The following is a 12,092-nucleotide window of genomic DNA, read 5'->3' as shown; positions in this document are numbered from 1 at the left end:
TATAGCTGGTTCTGCTGAAGGGTCTGCAATACTAGTTTCAGGTGCTCTGAGTGTTCTTCCTGAGTTCCTGAGTAGATAAGAATGTCATCGATAAACACAATAACAAACTTATCTAAATACTCCCTGAATACCCTGTTCATGAGATCCATGAATGTAGCTGGAGCATTTGTCACGCCAAAAGGCATGACTACGAACTCGTAATGTCCGTATCTGGTCCTGAAGGCTGTCTTCGGTATATCACCCTCCTTGACTCTGACTTGGTGATATCCTGATCTGAGGTCAATTTTTGAGAACACTGCTGCTCCCTTTAATTGGTCGAACAGGTCATCTATTCTGGAAAGAGGATACCTGTTCTTGATCGTGACCTGATTCAGTGCTCTGTAGTCTATACATAGCCGCATGATTCCATCCTTCTTCTTCACGAATAGCACAGGCGCTCCCCATGGTGAGTGACTAGGGCGTATAAAGCTCTTGTCAAGTAGCTCCTGTAGCTGCTCATGAAGTTCCTTCAGTTCTGCTGGAGCCATGCGGTAGGGCGCTTTGGATATAGGATTGGTGCCGGGAAAGAGCTTTATCTCAAATTCAATCTCCTTGACTGGTGCTAGGCCTGGTCTTCAGGGAAGACTACTGGTAGTCACATACAACTCAGACCTCTTCTTGTCCTCGTATGGTATTGACTACATGTGCTAAGTACCCGTACATCCCGAATCCATTAACTTCTTCATAGCTGAGAGAAATTTTCCGGCTTTTCTCTTTGGTTCTCGATGTACTCAAACTGTGCTTCGCTTCGGGTTGAATACGACTTTCTATTTACGGCACTCTATGGAAGCACCGTATTTAATCGAAAGTCCATCCCAAGGATGACGTCGTGAGTCGATCATTTCCGGATCGGATCACGTAAGAGTTCCCTATCTCGCTATAATGACCGGCACCGCCCGAGCGGCGTGGATGCCATAACCTCTCCTGAAGGTAGTGCCGGACCACTGAGTACCTCGGGGTATTTCTAATTTCTCGGAGAACACCGGCTATATATGAATGGGTTGCCCGAGTATCAAATAGAACTATGCTGTAAAAATGCTAATCTGACCTGTGACGACTGTCGAGGCATTTGCTACGTCCTCTCTGGTGAGTGAGTAGATCCTCGCGTTCGCCATAGCTGGAGGGGCTTCTAATCGGCCCTGGCTGATAAGTGGACCTTCTAGAGCGGCCTGCATCTGATGTAACTGAGCTGGCTGGCCTGCATACTGGATCTGCTGTGGCTGAGGAAGACCGGTCTTGTTCGGGCACTGCTTGGCCATGTGCCCTTCTTGTCCACATTCAAAGCATCCTCGTGTGCCCTTGCGACAAACCCCTGGGTGGAATTTCCCACAAGTGGCACACTTTGGATAACTGGGTCGCTTGCTAGATGGTCCTCCTTTTGAGTCACTCCCTGATTTGCGCTTGCTGTTGGAGTTCCCTTTCCAATTAGAGCTGTGGCCTTGCAGTTTTTGAGTGTGAGAGTTTCCTTGGCCCTTGGACTCTGAGGAGGCTTGCTTCTACTGTTTCATGCTGTTATGGTAATGCTCTGTGGTCAAGGCACTGCTCACTAACTCCTCTGTGGTTTGTGGCCTATGTATGCCACCAGCCACGTTCACTGCTATCTCTGGCCTCAGCATCTTGAGCATCAACCTGATCCGTTCCTTTTCCGTGCTGACTAGCTCTGGGCATAGACGAGCCAACCTGTTGAATTTCTTCACGGCTTCCTCAACTGAGAGGTTGCCCTGCCGAAACTCAGTGAACTCGGCATAGTGGCGGTTTGTAACCCGCATATGAAAGAACTCCTCAAAGAATTCTTTCTCAAAGTCGGCCCATGTCATCTGGTTCACTGGGCGCTTCGTTCTGATTCTTTCCCACCACATGCGTGCGTCTCCTGTCAGGCAGAAGGAGGCACACTTCACCTTCTCGTGTTCTGGCTAGTCCAGAAGCTCCATCGTGCTCTCCAGTGTTTTGAACCAGGCTTGCGCATCCCATGGTTCACTAGCGCCTGAGAAGTTCTCTGGCTTGACTCGCTGCCACTGGATCAGATAGGCTTCCTTTCTTGGCTCAGCTGCTGGTGCTGGTGCTGGTACTGGTGCTGGCGCTGGCGCTGTAGGTTGGGCTGGTGGAACCTCTAAGACTTCTGGAGTCGTCAGGTTCGGTTCCGGGGTGACTGTGGGGGCTGATTAGCCTTTAAGGTGGCTATCTCCTGTTGCTGTTCAGCTAGCTACTGCTGTAACTGAACTGCCTGCCTCTTGCTGGGGCTCAGTAGCTAGTGCCCTTCTAACTGGGCGTCCTCGTGTCATTTCTAAAGACATAGAGAACATAGGTATAACTAACACTATCACAGTTATCTAACTACTGATATCATGTTTAAACTATCACATACTAACAAGCAGTAGGTGTATAAACATGAACTGTAATAATAAACAAGAAGCATAAATAAAGTAAAGGTGTTCTTACTTGGAAGCTGCAGGTACAATGCTGATGTGTGTGTAGGAAGTATGGAACACTACTCTGATACCACTCTGTAACGACCCGCCTTCTACTACTAGGCTGTCAGGCGAATCGCTACGGTTTTGCTGTGCTATACTGTGCGGAAAACTGATCTAATTTAAATTTTTGCTAACTAGGAGTTGTACACCTGCTAGGGGAGGTATTTACCGCTGATATCACACTCCGGATCAATCCACAGACCGATCTACTGGTACGGTTACAAGGCCCTAGATCGGTCGGCTGTCCGACCCCGAAGCTACGTCGCTTCTGTTCCCAGCTGGATCGGTCTAGCGACCGATCCAGGTGTGGCTGGATCGGTCGGCAGACCGATCCAGATAGGTCTGGATCGGTCGGTAGACCGATCCAGGAACCTAAAACTTCCTGGAACGCTACTGTATTGAGCTGGATCGGTCGGCTGACCGATCCAGGAGGATACAGTAGCATACTGTACCTGTCTGGATCGGTCGGCAGACCGATCCAGCGGCACTGTCCAGGCTCTGATCGGTCTGGAGACCGATCAGAGTTCTGATTTCACCCGGGAACTCTGATTTCAGCACTCTGGCGTGCCAAAATCCCTCATACAACTATCTAATATCTGATAAACTATTTTAATAACATGTAGCAACATTCTAATGACATAAACCAGTACCTAACTTAACATAGAGCATAGTTTAGGAATTCATGGCAACACACAACTACAAGTGCATAGAACATGAAAATCAAAACCAATAAATAAATGCTAAAGTAAATGCTAAAGAGTCTGAGGTTCAATTTGCTAAGTCCCCTAAGACCTTTTATTCCAGTTCCACACACACACACCATCTTCGCATTGTCCTCCAGCCTCCACTGCTAGTCCATTTTCCTTTTACCTGAATCTGCAGTATAAGGAAAATAGTATCTGTAAGCTAAAAAGCTTAGTAAGAAACCATCTACCTCACAAAATCATACAACGATGCGGATATGATTTTAAAACATGTTATTTGAAAATATGAACAGGTTAAGCTAAACATGGCATACTACACAGCAATCAAAACTAATCATGGCATGCTACATAGCAATCGAAAACTAGTCATGGCATACGGTGATCTGAGCATGAAGACATAAACTGAACATAGAGCTAACATGGAAAACTGAACTGAAGCATAATGCTGAGCTAAGCTAACTAAACTGAAGCTGCAATCAAACTCAACTAGTATAACAGATTTTGAGTTTTGAAAACTAATACATAATAAGTGAAAATACTAAACATGCTGTTGGGCCCGGCAACTGTACTTACTGTGCGCGCATCCCTACTAGACCCGGGGTTGCAAGTCCCGAATTTAGCAGGGTTGTCTAGGCTATCTGAACCTAGGGACGACTGTGGGAGTCCAACCCAATGGATATCTAATCCAGTACAGTGCCACTGAAAATAAAATACTGGTATCTATAGCTAACTGATATAACATGTTGTTTCTAGGTTATCTGAACCTAGAGCTAGGTTGTCTGAACCTAGAGGCGACTGTGGGAGCCCACCCATTGGACCGTAGACCCATACAGCTAAAATAAACTGATTTACTGTTTTAAACGCTTCTAATGCATTTAACTGTAGTATTAAAATGCCTAAGTTGCATTTTTACGGATCTAGTTATTTTATCGAACACTTACTGTGCCCCAACTCTCCTCTTTATTAGGGAGACCACCTTTAGGCACCCGACAACGTCCACAACCCCAACTAAAGAGGGTAGGCGTGTCCGGCCCATCTAAAGGTGCTCAACTAAATCCCTAAATCTGAGAGGAGGGTTAAAACACCCTACATGTCAACAAAACCTGCATATTACTAATCTAATGCATAGAAAATCCAAACGGAGCTATTATACTGCAGGTGAGGGGTTTCTTACCTCTTGATCGTAATTTCTTACGATTCTATTCGCTAGAGTTCCGGTGGAGATGATCCTCTCGACGATCCGATCACGTCTTCGCGTTCCTCTCGCGGAGAAGAACCTCTTTCGTGTTGGAGTCGTCGCCGGAAGATGAACCTATGGACCCTTGCCTTGGTGTGCCGTGCGTAAGGAAGAGGAGAAGGAGGGAGAGGCGGCGGTGAGGTTTTGGAAGGTGAAAGTGGCGTGAGGTGAGGAGGTGCCGAACCAATCCTAAAATAAACCAACCCAACTTAAGTTCTTCTATTTATATTGAGTGGGTAACTAGGCCCAATTCTAATATAAATATAACTGATTCCTCTTTCTTTCAGCACGGCCCTGCTGGGTTCACCGGTTACTAAACTTATCCGTAAACCATAGGTCTCAGGTTCGATTCCCGCCTAAGCTATTTTACGGTTCTAATTATTTTTGCTACTTCCGCTACTCGGAAAATTCCGGAATAATATCTAAAAATCCCAGAAAAATCATACTATATTTCTAAAACAGTTTTGAGAATTTTCGGGCTTTACAACCCCTGCTGGGGCTCCTTGGTTACTAGAGTCATCTATCAGTCGTAGGGTCTAATAGATCTCAGGTTCAATTCCCGCTTAGGCTGTTTTATGTTTTAATTTAATTTTGCTACTTCTGCTACTCCAAAAATTCTATAAAAATATTCTAAAATTCCAGAAAAATAATAGAACATTTCTAAAATTTATTTGAGAATTTTCGGGCGTTACAATCCCCCATACCTTATAAAAAGTTCGTCTCGAACTTAGAATAACTCTAGGTACTTCTGCCTCATACTAGCTTCTGTCTCCCAAGTTGCCTCTTCTGTTGTGTGATTTTGCCAAATAACTTTTACTAATGGTATCTCCTTATTCCGCAATTTCTTAACTGTTCGGTCTATTATCTGAATATGCCGACTGTCATAGCTGAGGTCTTCGCGGACTTGTACCGACTGGGGCTCAATCACCTGGGTGGCATCTGGGATATGCTTCTTCAGCATAGAGACGTAAAATACGTTATGAATAGCTGACATCTCCTGGGGTAACTCTAGCTCATATGCTACCTTGCCAACTCTTCTAATAATAAGGTATGGTCCCACATATCTGGGACTTAATTTGCCCTTCTTCCCAAAATGCATTACTCCCTTCATGGGAGCCACTCGGAGGAATACTGTATCCCCAACTGAAAACTCTAAGGGTCGACGTCGTGTATCAACATAGCTTTTCTGGCGGCTCTGAGCTGTCTCTATCCTCTGGCGGATCTGTTGTATAGCTGCTGTGGTATCTGCTACTAGATCTGTCTGGAGTTCTAGTTTTTTCTGTTCACCACTTTCATACCAGTAGATTGGAGATCTACACCTCCGCCCATAGAGAGCCTCGTAGGGTGCCATGCCGATAGTGGCCTGATAGCTATTGTTATATGCAAATTCTGCTAAACACAGATATTTGCACCAACTTCCCTTGAAGTCTAGGGCACATGCTCGGAGCATATCTTCGAGTACTTGATTTACTCGCTCCGTCTGACCATCTGTCTGAGGATGGAAAGCTGTGCTAAACTTTAACCTGGTGCCCAATGCTGACTATACACACTCCCAGAAGTGTGACATAAATCTACTGTCTCTATCTGAAATAATGGTCCGTGAGACTCCATGCAGTCTGACGATTTCCTTGAGATACAACTGAGCTAGTTGCTCCATGGAGTAGGATATCCTGATAGCTAAGAAGTGAGCTGATTTAGTCAACCTGTCGACTATTATCCAGATGGCATCAAAACTATTCGTAGTTCTGGGTAGCCCCACTATGAAATCCATGGAAATATCCTCCCACTTCCATTCTGGGATCTGAATAGGCTGCAGAACTCCTCCTAGTCTCTGGTGTTCTGCCTTGACCCTCTGACAGGTCAAACAGGTATTGACATATCTAGCGATGTCTCTTTTCATCCCAAGCCACCAAAAACGTTTCTTTAGGTCTTGGTACATCTTGGTGGAGCCAGGATGCATCGCATAAGGAGTTCTGTGAGCCTCGTCTAGGATCTTCCTTCGTAGTTCCTCCTGATCCGGAACACATAGTCTGTCACTAAAATACAATACCCCACTATCAGATACTCTGAACTCTCCACTTTCTGATTCTGCTAACCCTTGCTTGATTTTCTGAATTTCAGGGTCCTGATCCTGAGCTGTCTGGATGTCACCAATCAGGGTAGACGCTAAGGTTATAGTAGAGAGTTGTCCAACTATAAGTTCGAGACCGAAATCTGTAATCTCCTTTTGTAGGGGCAGTGACATGGCTGCTAGGGATAGTAAGGTAGTACTGGACTTCCTGCTAAGTGCATCCGCCACCTTATTGGTCTTTCCTGGATGGTAGAGAATGTCTATGTCATAGTCTTTGACCAGCTCGAGCCATCTACGTTGTCGCATATTCAGATCCTTCTGAGTGAAGAAGTACTTCAGACTCTGATGATCTGTATAAACTCTGCACTGAGCTCCATATACGTAATGTCTCCAAATTTTGAGGGCGAAAACAACTGCTGCAAGCTTAAGGTCATGAGTAGGGTAGTTTCTCTCATAGTCCTTGAGTTGTTTGGAGGCGTAGGTGATCACCTTACCTTCTTGCATCAGTACTGCTCCTAGTCCCAATTTAGAGGTGTCACTGTAAATATCAAAGCGGTCTGTGTTTTCTGGCAGAGTCAGAATGGAAGCACTGTCAATCTTCTTTTTAGCTAGATGAAGCTGTTCTCACAGTCCTCTGTCCACTGAAATTTTCTGTTCTTCCTGGTGAGAGCTTTCAGTGGGGAGGCTATCCTGGAGAAATCCTCTACAAATTTTCTGTAATAGCCTACTAGTCCCAGAAAGCTTCTGACTTCACTGGCGTTCTTAGGTCTCTTCCAGTTACTCACAGCCTCTATCTTACTGGGGTCTACCATGATACCATCCTTGGAGATGATGTGACCCAGAAAGGATACCTGATCGAGCCAGAATTCACATTTCGTAAACTTGGCGTACAGCTGGTTCTGCTGAAGGGTCTACAGTACTATCTTCAGGTGCTCTGCGTGTTCTTCCTGAATTCTGAAATAGATAAGAATGTCGTCGATGAACACGATAACAAACTTATCTAAGTGTTCTCTGAATACTCTGTTCATGAGGTTCATGAAAGTGGCTAGAGCATTCGTCACGCCAAAGGGCATGACTACGAACTCATAATGTCCGTATCTGGTCCTGAAAGCTGTCTTGGGTATATCACCCTCTTTAACTCTCACCTGGTGATATCCTGATCTGAGGTCTATTTTAGAGAACACTGCTACTCCCTTTAGCTGATCGAACAGGTCATCTATCCTGGGGAGAGGATACCTGTTCTTAATCGTGACTTGGTTTAGTGCCCGGTAGTCTATACACAGGTGCATGCTCCCGTCCTTCTTCTTCACGAACAATATAGGCGCTCCCCATGGTGAGTGACTAGGGCGTATGAAGCCCTTGTCAAGCAGCTCCTGTAGTTGCTCCTGAAGTTCCTTTAGTTCTGTTGGAGCCATGCGGTAGGGTGCTTTGGAGATGAGATTCGTGCCGGGGACGAGTTCTATCTCAAATTCAATCTCCCTGTCTGGTGCTAAACCCGATAACTCCTCAGGGAAGACTGCTGGGTAGTCACCTACAACTCAGACCTCTTCTAGCTTTTGGTCCTTGTCCTGATTGGTATTGACTACATGTGCTAGGAACCCCATACATCCTGAATCCAATAGTTTCTGTGCTTTCAAAGCTTAGAGAAACTTCTTAGTCTTTCTCTTTGGTTCTCCGACGTACCCAAACTGTACTCCTACTTCAGGTTGGAATACAACTTTCTGTTTACGGTACTCTATGGAGGCACCGTACTTGATCAAAATATCCATTCCTAAGATGACATCATAGTCAACCATATCTAGTACGATCAGATCACCGAAGAGTTCTCTGTCTGCTATAATGACTGACACTGCTCTGAGCCAGTGCGTGGATGTCATGATTTCTCATAAAGGTAATGTTGTCAGAAACTGACCACTAAGTGCATCTGGAGGTATTGTTAACTTTTCAGTAAATGCCTTGGATATATAAGAATGGGTTGCCCCAGTATCGAATAAGACAGTTGTACTTTGCTGTAAAATACTGATCTGACCTGTAACAGCTGTCGAGGCATTCGCTACGTCCTCTCTGGTGAGTGAGTAGATCCTCGCATTCGTCGTGGCTGAGGGGGCTTCTAATCTGCCCTGGCTGATGTGTGGACCATCTAAAGCAGCCTGCATTTGGTGTAACTGGGCTGGTTTGTCTCCGTACTAAATCTGCTGCGGTGCGGGAAAACTGGTCTTGTTCGGGCATTGCTTAGCCATATGTCCTTCCTGGCCACATTCGAAGCATCCTCGTGTGCCCTTGCGACAAACTCCGGGGTGGAATTTCCCACAAGTAGAGCACTTGGGGTATCTAGGTTGTTTACTAGCTGGTCCTCCTTTTGGGTAACTCCCTGGTTTACGTTTGTTACCGGAGTTCCCTTTCCAGTTAGAGTTGTGGCCCTAGTGTTTCTGAGTACCTGAGCCTCCTTGGCCTTTGGACTCTGAAAAGGCTTGCTTCTGCTGCTTGATGTTGTTCTAGTAGTGCTCGGTGACCAGAGCACTACTTACCAGTTTTTAGTGGTTTGCGGCCTGTGAACGCCGCTGGCCACGTTCAGTGTTATTTCCGGCCTTAGCATTTTGAGCATCATCCGGACTCGTTCTCTTTCGGTGCTGACTAGTTCAGGACATAGACGAGCCAGTCTGTTGAATTTCTTCACGGCCTCCTCAACTGAAAGGTTGCCCTGACGAAATTCAGTAAACTCGTCGTAGTGGCGGTTTATGACCCGCATGTGAAAGAACTCCTCAAAGAATTCTCTCTCGAAGTCGGCCCATGTCATCTGGTTCACTGGGCGCTTCCCTTTAATTCTCTCCCACCACATACGTGCGTCTCCTGTCAGGTAGAAGGAGGTGCATTTCACCTTTTCAAACTCTGGCCAGTCCAGAAGCTCTATCGTACTCTCCAGTGTTTTGAACCAGGCTTGGGCATCCCATAGTTCACTAGTGCCTGAGAAATTCTTTAGCTTGATTTTCTGCCACTGGATCAGATATGCTTCTCTCCTTGCCCCTGCTATTGGGGCTACTGGTGCTGTAGGTTGGACTGGTGGAACCTCTATCACTACTGGGGTTGCTAGGTTAGGTTCTGGAGTGGCAGTGGGAGTGTTCTGCTGATTAGCCCTTAGGGTGGCTATTTTCTGTTGTTGTTCAGCTAGTTGCTTTTGTAACTGAGCCACTACTGCTGTAAGGTCTGGGGGAGGCACTGAGTTGTCTGCCTCATACTGGGGTTCAGTAGCTGGCGTCTTTTTAGCTGGGCGTCCTCGTACCATTTTCTAAAAAGATAGAGGGCATACATAACTAATACAATCATGTTACATAACTACTATTATCTTGTTAGATGCTATCATATATGAACATGTTGTAGTTATTTATAAACATGAAAGCAAGAAACATAAATAAAGTGAGAGATAGTCTTACTTGGAAGCTGCAGGTTCAATGCTGATGTGTGTGTGGAGGAAGTATGGAACTTGCTCTGATACCACTCTGTAACGCCCCGCCTTCTACTGACTAAGCTGTAAGGCCGGGGGTTACATTATGCTAAACTATTCTGTGCGGAAAACTGGACTAATTAAAACTCTCGGCTATTTGCCATAAAATCTGAAATTTATATTCAGAATACACTTCTGAAGTTGTACATATGCTAAAGAAGGGAACATAAACTTTCTATTTGGTCAAAAAGCTGAAATTAGACACTTCTAGCTGAAATCAGACTTTCTAATCGATCGGCTGATCGATTAGAATTATTTGATCGATCCACTGATCGATTCAACGTGCTACTATGCATGGAGGTCAATTCTGGATCGATCGGATGATCAATTCAGTCTCTCCAATCGATCCAATGATCGATTCAACAGCTTTCTGTACGCGACGGATCACTTCCCGATCGATCGACTGATCGATCTATGGCCAATCAATTCAACAGCTCTCTGTACGCGACAGATTACCTCCCAATCGATCGGCTGATCGATTGGGGGACCCTCCAATAGATCGGCTGATCGATTGGAGCTCTGATTTCTGCTGCATTTCAGAAATTTCGTGTACAACATTGATGTATCAACTAATAAACACCAAACTCGTACTAAACAGGTCATGATTCATAACTTACCGACTAACATCAAGGTAACTAAAAGTCTAGGCATAACCTAATGCATACTTTAACGATTCATAACATTTAGACACTCAAAAGGTGCAGAAAATAAACTATAAGGAGTTCTAATCCTTTAACTTGCTGGTCTCCAAGGTCTTTATTCCAAGTTCCTTCTCACACACATCTTGTCGCATTGTCCTCCAGCCTCCGCTAATCCATCTTCCCTTTACCTTTATCTGCAGTATAAGGAAAATGAAACTATAAGCTTGAGAGCTTAGTAAGAACTATCTACCTCACAAAACATGCATTCGAATAAATCATGCTTTCAAAAGATGCTATTTGAAATACATGCTGATGATTATGCTGGACATGCTAAAACATGGCATATGCCATATGGGCATACAAGTCATGACAATCAAAGACTGAACATAAAGTTATTTGCTATATCAATAAGAAAACTAAACTGAAGCTAAGTTGTATTCACATATCTAATTTGTGAAGTTTGAAAACTATTTTCATAAATAGGTAAACATAATAATCATGCTGCTGATGGGCTCGGCAACTGTAGTTGCTATGCGTACATCCCTAATTAGGCCCAATGTAGCAAGTCTCGAATCCAGTAGGGTTTACTAGGTTATCTAAACCTAGGGACGACTATGGGAGTCCAACCCAAGGATAACTGAGAGTCCAGTACAGTGCCACTGATAAAAGTAAAATACTGTTTATAAACTGATTTATCTTATCTTGCTTTTATTAGGTTATCTAAACCTAGAGCTAGGTTATCTGAACCTAGAGGCGACTATGGGAGCCCACCCATTCGACCGTAGTCCCATATCAACTGAAGCAAGGCTAAGTATATAATTTAAAATGCATCTATGACATTTAACTGAACTATTAGAACACCTACTGTAGCATATAACTGTACTAGGCATTTTATCGAGCATCTGGCGTGCTCTAACTCTGCATATGGCTGCACTAAGAATATAAGAGCGAACTAAGGACATAAATTCATACGATTAGCTACTTATAATGTAGGTGAGGGGTTACTTACTTCCTGCGCTAAATTTTCTTACAATCCGATCGCTAGGTTTCCAGAAAAGAGATCTTTTCGGCGATCCTCTTACGTCTACGCTTTCTTCTCGCGGAGGGGAGCGTCCTCGTGCCGGAGTTGTCATCGGAGGGTGTTCCTACGACCCTAGGGATTGAATCCTAGGTCTTCTTGAGGCTGATGTGTCGAGAGGGTGCGGGAGAATAGAGGGGCGGCGGTGAGGGTGAGGGGAAAAAGTTATCGATAAAAAATAATAACTCCCCACTTAATTTTCCTATTTATATTAAGTGATTAATACGACCCAACTCGCCCATAAATATAATTGTTCTCCTCTTCTTTCAGCACACCCCTGCTGAGGCTCCTTGGTTACTAGAGTCATCTATCAGTCGTAGGGTCTAATAGGTCTCGGGTTTAATTCCCG

This window comes from Zingiber officinale, chromosome 10B (assembly GCF_018446385.1).
Source record: "Zingiber officinale cultivar Zhangliang chromosome 10B, Zo_v1.1, whole genome shotgun sequence".
NCBI classification, from domain to species: Eukaryota; Viridiplantae; Streptophyta; class Magnoliopsida; order Zingiberales; family Zingiberaceae; genus Zingiber; species Zingiber officinale.
This window is presented reverse-complemented; position numbering follows the sequence as displayed.